The following is a 12,631-nucleotide window of genomic DNA, read 5'->3' on the forward strand; positions in this document are numbered from 1 at the left end:
GATAAACATAGACTTTATTACAGGAATTCTGAGATCCCAAAACCAGTATGATTCTATATGGGTGATTGTAAATCGGTTGATAAAGTGAGCCAACATTTTGGAGGACTAATTATTTAAGAGAGGGTTATGCTAAGATTTACATTGACGAGATAGTTCGGTTGCATGGGGCACCAGTGTCCATTATATCCGATAGAGGTACGAAGTGTTTATCTCAATTCTAGAGATCTTTTAAGAAGGGTTTAGGTACACAATTGTATTTGAGCACGGCTTTCTACCCTCAGACGGATGGGCAAGCTGAGCATACCATTCAGACCCTCGAGGATATGTTGAGGGCATACGTCATTGATTTCAAAAGTAGTTGGGTAAATCACCTGCCACTGGTTGAATTCACTTACAATAATAGTTACCATGCCATCATCAATATGGCTCCTTTTGAGGCTTTGTATGGGAGAAGATGTAGGTCACTGATAGGATGTTATAAAGTGGGTACAACTCTTGATCTTGTTCATCAGGTGATGGAGAAAGTGAAGATCATTAGAGAAAGACTCAACTATGCTCAGAGTCGTCAGAAGTCCTCTGCCGATGTTCAGAGAAGAGAACTAGATTTTGAAGTTGGTGATTAGGTGTTTGTCAAGGTTTCTCCTATAAAAGGAGTTATGCGGTTTGGAAAAAGTGGTAAATTGAGCCCTCGCTACATAGGGCCATGTTAGATTCTAAAAAAGATTGGTACAGTTGCTTATAAGCTAGAATTGCCTGCAAGTTTGGGTTTCGTTCATCTGGTATTCCATGTTTCCATGTTGAAGAAATGCATTGGAGATCATTCTATGATATTTCCAGTAGAGAGTTTCAAAGTGACAGACTCCTTGTCTTACGAAGAAGAGCCCATTGAAATTTTAGATCGCCAAGTTCTAAAGCAGAGGAGCAAAGAGATAGCCTCAGTAAAGGTACTGTGGAGGAATTAGAATGTCAAAGAAGCAACTTGGGAGTCAGAAGATAACATGAGAATTAGATATCCCAATTTGCTTGCTTCGATGGAGGATGAGACAGAAGGTACTATTCCTATCTTAATTTTTCTAGTCCTTTATTATACTTTAAATTATGTTTGTCTGTGTCCCGCATCATCATTCGGGGATGAATAATCCTAAGGGGGGATGATGTAACGCTTCGCATTTATGGCTACAATATAGACCATGATTCCAATGTTTGGATAAATCCCAAAGCCATAAAATCCTACGCCAATATGGCATGTCAATTAATTGTGTAGCATGTGAATCCATTCAAGATTGAATTTAGACCATAGAGGTCCTTCAACTCAAGGACGAGTTGAAACTATTTCAATCGACTAAGTTTTAGTAGATGTTATAAATTTTATCACCTTCCATTGACCATAACTCTCTGTATATGTTGAATTAGAAAGCCTACTATGTGTCAAATGATAGGTATTCGATTAAGCTTTCCAACGATACCAATTTTGCTAAAATTCGATACCCGACCAAGAAGTTATGGCCTTTCAAAGTGATATGCGTCGCCTAACCAATCGCCCATGGCCACTGGAAAGCATAGGGAATAGCCTAGGCGGCACCTATGTAAACATTGGAAATAGCCTAGGTGGAGCCTATGTAAACATAGGAGATAGCCTAGGCGTAACCTATGTAAAAATAGGCAATGGGATGGGCGGTGCCTATGTAAAGAATTCAAGTGATTTAAACACTCCATTTTTTGGGAAAATGGTCCATTTCCACCCTTACTTAGCCCTAAAACATGAAATTCAGTTCCAAGGACCCCAAAATATACCTTCATTCATCAAAAGCGCTCAAAGATTCTCCTTAGGGTTTCAAAATAAAAACCCAAGCAACTCGAGATTCAACCGGGGGTTTTAGGAACAAATTGCATATTTGGAATCCTCTCAATGTAGGCTTTGAGAAGCATCTAATATTCATAGTAATCGAGGTACGTGGGGTTATCCTAAAATATCATGGGTGTAGTTTTTATGAACATGCTTGCTTTTAAATGGGGGTTTTCAATCAAATTCTAATAACTTGCTTTCAATATGATTTCAAAGTCATTTTTCTTTATGTCATGGGAATTGTTTGCCTAAGTACTTCAATGGTTGAAACCATGAATATGTGATTTGAGATTTTCCATGGAAATTTGATAAATATGAATGATAAATTGCTTTCAAATTCCCATGATAATGTCTTGATAACCCATATCATATTGTGACAAAAAAAAGAGAGCATGAATTTGAAATAAATATTGTTCACCACTTGTAAATGATGAAGCACCTTGGTTTTTACATGATAATGCATATGTGGAAGTGATATTGATGACTTACAAGTCGGGTATGAGGATACCCAACAGAATATGATATGTGATTGAATCAGATGAAATTTGAATGCATTGATTTTACATGAGATAGGTGGATAGCCGAAGAAGGAGTTTGAGTGTAAGAAATCATTGCTGGAACACATGTTTGCCGACGCAGAAATTTGGTACCAGGTTAAGTGATCTTGTGTACTTGAGTTTATGCCATTCCCAAATTTGGACTATAGGTAGGAGCCCGGGCTAAGTAATCTTGGGAACTACCAGGGAGTCGAGACACCATGCTTCGTGGTCTTGTGTGTCTCTCCCACACTTGTACTCTAATATCGGCGGCAACCGAGGTTGGGAAGTTGGTGTAAATTATGTAGGGTATTCCACGTAGCTCAATTGAATTTCATTGTTGTTGAGAAACTATTGCATTACGCCCATGTGTTTTCAAATGATTTGATACGAAATTTCTTTATAATGGCTCTCAACTATATTTTGTAAAAATATTATGTTTTGTTTTAATATCTCTGCGTGCTAGTACTTTTGCGCTGACCCCCTCCCTTCTCCAACCTCTCAGGTTCAAAGGCCCAGTCTAGGGGTCAAGAGAATCAGTATATCATTTAGATAGAGTCGCAGAGACAAGTGGTGAGCCTTTTATGTTTCGAAAGGTCTTATGTCCTATAGTCCTGTTGCTTATATTTACTTTTACGCTCTACTGGGGGCTTTGTCCCAGTTTATATACAGTTACTTGACTCAGTCATTTGTTAGAGATTTTCGCCGACAGTTGTTTAGAGGTTGATTGACATTGGGGGAACCTTATTTCCCTGTTATTGTTTCTTTTCATAGTTATGACCATGTTCCCAAATTATTGTGCTTCTTCCGCATTAATTTGATCATATGAATTAGGTGCATGATTACCAGACAGATAGGGGTGTTTCGCGCCTCTATGGTTCGAAATTCTCATCAAGGCCAGGCCCTGGTTCAGGTCGTGACACAAACACTCATAACTTTTATCTTCGTACACGAATTGAAAAATGGTTAATGGAGTTTGAAAGAAGTTTCAAGGGGACTTAATTTGATATATAGTAGTCCCTCTAAATCATCATATTATAGGATTATAGTCGATCGAAGTTGAACCAAGTTAAAACGTCCACTAAAACTTAATCGATAGAAATGTTTTCAACTCATCTTAAAGTTAGGGACTTTTGTGACCTCAATTCATATTCAAAGGTATTCCCATACAATAGGAGTGATCCCCACAAATATACTAAACTAGAATCATTTAGTTTGGGTCTAAACGCGTAGGAATGACATTTTAAATTCTAGCCCGAAGGTGCGGGGTGTTACATTATCATCACAGGGTACCCAGACTTTACAGTCATTCATATCATACAACATCGTATCCGCCCTTCTCATTCAAAAACATGCATATGACAACTCAAAACATTTTATCAAATCACATGAGAGTTCTTATTTTCAAAAGCATATGTAAACTCATGCAGCATACTCTTTTTACAAATATCTAGCACATGGTGGCCAATTCATTTATTCGATGCATGCATTTATTTCAATTAAGACACAAAATCCTTTAGCACATGACATATCCCTTTTAAAAGCTTACAAACAACAATGCATAGTGGTTAAAGAGGCATTTAAACTCAAGAGTTGTCATTATTCATAAACCAGCTCCAACATTGGTTATACAAAAATTTCATGATCAAAAGGGGCTTTTAATAAATGATCTCAAAATAATTCACAATTTATGACATGAAAGGACCATAAATTTCATCATGGGGAAAGAAATTTCACAACTCAAATTTACAAATCACTTTTTGAACTCAAATCACATATGCATGAGATTACAAATCAAGATTATGGAATACCTCCATGTCAAATACATATTTTTATCGAATTGGATCCATGATGCATGCTTTTAAAATAATTTCCCAAAACTCATTACATGTACATACATATGTATCTCTAACGCTTGTAAAAATCGTAAAACCTATGCCCATGATATTTAGGATAGGCCCACATACCTTAAGCTTCTTGATTTGTGAAGAAAACTTGAATCTTTGGATCCTTGTGGAAAAGGATTTTTTATTGTGTTCTTGGGGAAGGGTTTTCTAGGGTATAATTTGAGTAAAAGAGGAAAATAATGCCCCTTTGGAAGCCTTAATTTTTGTTATGGATGAAATAGGATGAGGGAAAATAACCCAAAAGCCCATTGGGGATTTAAAATCAAAAGTTTAACAAGAAAGCACCGGGCGATGTGAGGTCTAGACCGGCAGGGTAAGCCCCGCACCACGTGGCCCAGTTCGATGGACCAGACCAGGCGCCACAGGCTCTATCACATCGCACTAAACCGAGCGTCGCAGCCTATCCCAATGGTGCTTCTGTTTGTGTCTTCCAAATTTCCCCCTACGCTTGTCCAAATGTTCAAAAACTCACCCAACATGTACTTTTGATCTCCCTAATCATGAATCAACTTAAAACCCAACATTTCAGGGTCAAGAAGGTTGATTTAAAAATCCATAAGGTATAGAGGGCTTGAAAGTAACTATGTCCTCAACACTTAGTGAAATTTTCAAGTCCTGGACCCCTTAAAAATTCAAATTAGAGCTGAAAAGTGCTAAGACATTTATGGGGTTTTACAATATCTCACCCTTGGGAACACTAGTCCTCGAATGAGACTGGTTTAGACTAAGACTACTGAGGAAACTAAGGTCTTAGACTGAACATACCTGAAAGGAAATATGATTACATACTGATTCTGAAACATGATAAATGAACTAAAATATAAATCAGTAGATTAGAGTTTACACACATAGGAATGATGCTTCAATTTCAAGCTAAAAAATAAGGGTTGTAAAAATTGGCTTGCTTGCTTTGGCTTCTATTTTTATTCCTCAACACTCCCCTTTAAACTAGGTACTTATGGAAATCAATGTCATGACCCGAGTTGAGGCCCTGGCCGTGTCGATCTTCCCAAAACACGAAGGCATGGGAGACCACATAACATGCTATCATGAACATAATCCATAAATAAATCAAATGTGGAATATAAAATGAAATTCAAGGGAATTTATAATACAAACTATATCTAAAAAATATGACAATACAATTATTAAAATACCATCTCCGAAGCCTCTAATAAATACCCACTTCAAGGCCGAGACAAAGCCCATAGATGGACCGTTTACTGAAAGACACAACATAAAAGTAAATGCCTTCCGAAACATGGATATCTCATTGACTCTATCATTATCCCATATGAACAACTGATATGCTGGACCACATGATTGAATCGTAGAGCCTGAAACATAGGGGGCCAATACACAAGGTACTGGTATATAGAACATTCCAAAAACAAGATATATTTTTATAAAAAGTAGGTGAGTGCATTTCATAAAACATGTCAGCATAAAATACTTAAAAATATATGGGCATAATCAGTAGGCTTCAAAATATATGTGTAAATCTTAACTCGATTCTTTGTCTTACTTTTGAGATAGGTGGTACATCCTACAATTCAATAATTCCACAGCTATATGGAATCCTCCCTTGACTCGGTGGCCAAGCCCCCAATCCAAGTTATCCGCAAGGGTTTGAGTTTTTGATTTTGATATGCAAAAGGGAACAAGCCAGGATATAATCCCTATCTTTGGACATAATAAATCTGTATTAGCAAAACACAGTTTCGATAAATGAGTTATCTGAACTCGTGCCTTATTGGGGTAACCATTGAACTCTCTTTGAGCCCGTTTTAACCTTTTATATCATGTATATTTCTGAACTCAAAATCTAAAAATCTTAATAAAATCTATATTTTGATCTATTCTGAATCTGTCATGGCATTCGTCTATTTGGTATCGTTAAACCAAGAGTCACAAGGCATATATATATATGTATATATATACATATATATATACATATAAATATATATGTATGTATATATATATACACATACATATATATATATGTATATATATAAGCCATATCATGTTATGCTTTAGTTCTTTCAATCCCATCAATAATTTGGCAAAGTTTTGTCATCCTCCTTCATCGAGCATATGCAAGTTCTTTAACAGGGAGTATGAGTATTTATAAACAATGACAAAACCCCTCTCAATTCTTTCATAAGACAATATCAATCCTTCAACGTAGATGAAAAAACTTAATTCCACTTTCAATCATACAAGTAAACAATCTATAACATTCACAAGCGATAGGTTTCACAACAAGAGAGGGAATTTACCTAAATCTTGCTCTCATATATCTTTCAAGACAATAACATGTACATATACGAGACAAAGACTAGATTTTTGGGGAAAATAACATCATATTTTATGCACGGTTCCATCATAAAATGAATTTACAATACATATTCCTTAACCATTTCAAAATTTCAACAAAGGTAGGAAACTATATATATAAAAGCTCGTTTGAACAAAATATTTTTAGCCCATGAAATTTAGGATAGCCCAACGTACCTTAAGTTTGTTAATTTTGGGATGAAACCCTGATCATGATGCTTTATTGAAGGATCTTGATCTTGGAAAGCTTGAATTCTAGATTACTTTGGGATAATGGAACTGAAATTGTGTTCTTGGGAAAGGGAGTGATTTTCTTGGGAGGATAATTGGAGAAGAAGGGAAAAAAATGCCCTAACTGATGCCCCAAGTCATCTTATGAATGATTGCATTGATGGATAAATGACCTAATTTCCCTTCTGACATTTTAAATCCATAACTGAGTTTTGTAGGTTCACCACGATGTGGTGTTATAGCGGTGGCTTACTAGTTGAAACAAAAATGGTCATAACTTTTCTCTTGAGTATCAGATTAAGGCAAAATTGGTATTATTGAAAAGCTAAATCAATTATCTACAATTTGGTGGGTTTTGAGCTAAAGAATTCCACATAAATCTAAAGTTATACACATTTAAAATTGACCCTCATAGAATCTAATACCAAACTTTGGACGAATCAAAGGCTCTTAGCTCAACTTTGATCTAAGTGATTTCTATGAAAAATTTTCACCTAATAAGAACTTCACACACTAGGATAAAGATCATGACCCGTGCATTAAAATTACAAATCAACAACTGGATAAAAACACCTTCACTGCGATGCGATATATGTTCAAAAGGAAATGTCACTGCGATGCAGCCCTGTCACGGTGACTAGCAAGATTTGTGATCCAAACATGACCCAAACCTTGTCCAAAATCTCTAAAACTTTCCTGAGATATTCTTCTCACATCGTTGAACATGAATTAACTCAAAAACTAACGTCTTGGGATTGAGAAGACCAAAATAAAATTCCGCAAAGTTTAGGTGTCTTGAAGATGACTAAGTCCCCAACACTTAGTGAAAATTTCAATCCTTAAGCCCCTTAAGCATGAAACTAAAAGCTGAATTAAGCTAAGAATAGTTTGGGCTATTGCAATTTAGGTCCATAAATGTAAAAAATATGGTTTAACTTTAGCCCAAAAGTGTGGGGTATTACATCTTATTAATCTTGTAATTTCTAAGAGATGCCTATGTTTTCTCTCAGCTATCCCATTCTGTTGAGGTATATATAATACAAGTCAAATAGCCACCATAGCTTTTGATGACATTGTTCAAAGTCACTATGTGAAGAATCAAGCTTTGGTCGCATGAAGGGCACAGGATTATACCTGGAGGAGTTGTTTTGAGCATGCCAATAAACAAACCCATGTGTGGAAGATTGCTTGGAGCCTTGGAAACTTGATGACTCACGGGTTTGGACCATATTTGATGGTTCACGATTTTGGTTCTCTTTATTAAGGAAATTTTTTGTCACTTAGCCTTAAGGGAATTCAAATAACTTAGACTTGTCTATTTGACACTCCATGGATGCCCCTCCTTCACTAAGGAAATTGGAGTCATTTTGTCACTCATTATATAATAAGGTTGTATATAGTCTTTTTTAGGTCTTCTCTCTTTAGTTTATGAATGATGATTGTATAAAATATTGAAAATTCTCTCTCTTTAGAGTAGAACACCTTAGTGTAGTCTTAGTTAGGGATTGTAATAGCCATTGTAGTTTAGGGCGTAGAAAAGATAATATGAACCTATGCTTGAAAACGGTTGATCATGAGGTCAGTTAATTTTGTTGGAAGTCACCGTAGGAGTGTGGTGTTGATAATTACATTACATTAATTAGGGGGTTAGCATTGATATACACTTGGTTCTTAATATTGTAATAACCTATGTCTTACTAACTATCCTTTTCTTTCTTGTATTTGTGTATGTGTTTGTATTCTAGTAATCCAACCCGTGAGATGTTATTTTTGTTCATCTTGTTTCTGATCATATTTTTCATTATCTCGTGGTTGTTAACATAGTTTGGGTTGGCTGTTGGTTTGTTAAACACATTTGTTCATCTGGATTTGTTGGTTGTTTTTTGAATCCGAGAGTTGGTCTCCAATAGGTCCTCAAATCTTGTGATTTGTGGACTGTTTGGAGTGTGATTTCGTGTTTCCCTTGTCTTTATTGTATCATCATAAGAGAAAGAAGCTTGATAAATGATACCTAAGTTAGGAAATAGTTCAACATACATGTCGTTCACAAATTCAATGACATTATCAGTTCTTAGGATTTTATTGCTTATATTGAACTGATTTTTAACATAAGATAAAAAATGATTGAGAATAACAAATTCATTAGACTTTAATTTTAGAAGATATAGCCATGCCATTCTTGTGTAACCATCAACAGTAGTAAGGAACCACATTTGACCATCACAGGTGGCTACCCTATAAGGACCCCAGATATCCATATGAACCAATTCAAAAGTATTTTTACTATATGTCATACTAATGGGAAAGGGAAACCTAGTTTTTCAAGCAAAAAGACTATTATTAAATGTAGACAATTTATTATCTAAAGGATCCTTTGATACAAAAAATAATCTACAAAGAACTTTGAAGGGAACATGGCCAAATATTTTATTCCATAGTTCCATATTAGATTTATTTGTATGTGCCACATTAAAGAAACTTGTTCTTTTATATCCTGGTAGCTTTTTGTTTAGTAAGAAATGTAGACCAGCTCTTTCTCTACCAATCTCTTTCACCTTCCCATTTCAGAGATCCTGAAATATTCAAAGTTACGATAAAATGTAGTTGAATATTGTCACTGTCTAGTCGCCTTAGATGCAGACAATAGATTATACTTAAATTGTGGTAGATATAATACATTTGAGAGGTTGCTTCTATCGGATATGTTACATGAACCCGTGTGTGTTTCTTTTGACACATCACTATTTTGTAGCATAACTTTTATAGGACACACAGACTCAATATTGAATCTTTATTCAGAAGTTCAATATATGAAGCCATATGGTTGGTATCTCCTACGTAAATAATCCACTCGGGTGTATTATGTGTGATTAACAGGGCCTATAACTACATGTTATATTTGTAAAATTAGCTGAAGGTGTTGATGTTATAGCATATTCTTAAGTCTGTAGCATTTGACAATTTGTGTATATTGCTCAGTTGTAAACCTTGGTGGAATAGATACCAATCCTGCACCTAGAGCATGTTAAGATAGGCGACTTGACTGTAGTCCATGTGGAGTCACAAAATTGTCCAAAAAAGCTTGAGGACCATGTTGATGTCGCACTTGTTAAGGCTGAGACTGCCAACCTTCAATTATATCACTGTGTGTACTAGGACCTAGTCTTCTTTGCTTGGACCTATAGTCATAATTTTGCCCATATCCCACATTATCTCTAGTATCAGCATTTCGTTTGTGATCTCCATGATTAGGATGCCCTGATAGATAGCCAACAGTTTAAAGCAATGAACTTTGTAATGCCTTTAAAATTTGCAATGATCACAGAAGGCAGTAGGACTGTAATTTTACACATAACCCATTTTTCCTTTCTAATAGCCACCTCCAGGGTAAGAGGACTTAGAATACACAGATAAAGCATCACCTATATTAGGAGCAGCATTGCGACCTAATAAAGTTATCATATATACTTTGCTCCATAAAATACACTTATCACACCCTTTCAATTGCAATAAAACAAGGGAGTTACCTGAAACATCAGTAGTTGGCAGATAAAGAGGGTGATTAATATCCAAAGCAATTGTGGATTGAAAATTGGTACCACCATTATTTTGAGGAATTGATATAGATGAATTCTCAACTCCATTTCCAGTAGAATTTACACCAGAAGCCATTTACAAGAATCCAAGAAATTCCTAATAAAATTTCAAACAAAACTATCAAGTTCTAGAATTCAGGAAGAGACTTAGTATAAGGATTGTGTACCATGATGAATTATGAAAGATTATACTAGGATTGAAGGGGAGCCTTGGACTAACTGGTAAAGTTTCTGCCATGTGACCAGGAGGTGATGGGTTCAAGCCTTGTAAATGTAGCAATGCAAGGTAAGGATGCGTACGATACACCCTTGTGGTGGGGCCCTTCCTTGGACATCGCGCATAGCGATAGCTTTAGTGCACCAGACTGCCCGTTTTTTCATACTAAGATTAAGAGTTGTATAATCAGTTCATATAAAAGCAGGGGAGAGAATAAGAACAAAACAAGGGTGGAAGAACAAAGAATAGATTAAATCTCAATAGTTGAGAGAGATTAACTTATTGTGTATTGAATTCCTTAAGTTGTGTATTATAAATGATTGAGTATATATTTATATATATATATACACTGCAGAGACTAACTACTTTTCTAACTGTCAAATAGTAACTTGTAACTAACTAATTACTGTGCTTAACTAACTTTTGGATAGCTGTATTTTCTGCACAATTGGCTTGATTGCTTTGGTTTCCATTTTTACTCCCCAACAGAAATGCTTAGAAACTTTCCTGAGGATGCAATAGATGATATTCTTATGTGTTTGCCTTTTCAAAATGTTGTGAGGACAAATATCTTATCAAAAAAATATAGATATGTATGGCATAGACTTCTAGAGTTGATGCTTTCTCACACATGTTGGAAATCCAAAGAGGATTTAACTGACCTTACAAGTAATTTAGGAAAGTTCGTAGATCACATTTTTGTCTTTTATTTTGGACCAGTTACAAAGTTTACCCTAGCGTTCGATATTTTGATATATGTCCTAGTATTGATTATTTGGTTCATTTCCTCTCTAGCAATGGCATTAAATATCTTTTTCTTAGACTTCCAATCAAGGGCACACCATATAAATTGCCTTTTTCATTACTCAAATGTTTCCCAATTAAGGCATATGACTCTCTAGAATTGTTTAATAGCTCATTAACCAGCCTTTAAGGGGTTTGATAGGTTAATTATCCTAGAACTATGTGATGCTATAGTCTCATCCAACTATCTTTAACGTTTCATCTCTCATTTCTTGTTTCTCGAGCAGTTGGTGTTGTAGATCTCAGGTGCTTCAAGCAAGATCATTGAAATAAGTGCTCCCCTGTTGAGATCCGTTGACTACATAGGCAATGTAAGATTTGTTTGTTAAGAAAATATCCCTCTTCTTGCAAAGCTTTCACTTTCGCATAGGGAATATTGCTTGGGAGCTAGAAAATATAATATTACCAAGTTTTCTGAGTCTTTCTTTACACTCGATCACCTCCACTTTAATGACATGGTAAGTACTGCTTCATGCACTTGTTATTTATTATGTATTCGGGTACAAGAATCTGTATATAAGAATTATGATCTTCAACACTAGTTCAAGTCCAAGATAAGAACACTTATGAAGTTCCTTAACACCTTAAACACTATATTATTAATAATATATCTAAGAAGTGTGTTAATTTTCAGAAAAGAGATGAAATAGAATTTTAAGGCTAAGTCCACTGACTTCACGGAGTTTCCTTAAGGAATAATTCCCCTTACTATACCCGAGGTTATGGAATCTTCCTACCTGGATAAAATGGTCTTCAATCCGAACAATAGTGGTACCTCAAATTGTTGGATTCAATGGACTCACTCAACGATTTGATTGATCACACAGAATGTTTTTGAGGACAAGAATGTTTTTTATTTCAGATGACTATTTTTTACACACCCTATTTTCTTTTCCTGGAACCATAAAACCCTCAGGTTGTTCTATGTAAATTTCTTCCTTCAATTCTCCATTTAGGAATGCAGTTTTCATATCCATTTGATGGATTTCAAGACCACATACTACCGCCAAGGCAATTAACATTCGAATTGATATTATCTTTTTTACCAGTGAGTATGTATCAAAGTAATCAAGGCCTTCTTTTTGTTTGAAGCCTTTTACTACAAGTCGTGCCTTGTATTTTTCAATAGTTCCATCCGCTTTCATTTTCCTACTAAA

The sequence above is a fragment of the Capsicum annuum genome, chromosome 9, assembly GCF_002878395.1.
Source record: "Capsicum annuum cultivar UCD-10X-F1 chromosome 9, UCD10Xv1.1, whole genome shotgun sequence".
NCBI classification, from domain to species: domain Eukaryota; kingdom Viridiplantae; phylum Streptophyta; class Magnoliopsida; order Solanales; family Solanaceae; genus Capsicum; species Capsicum annuum.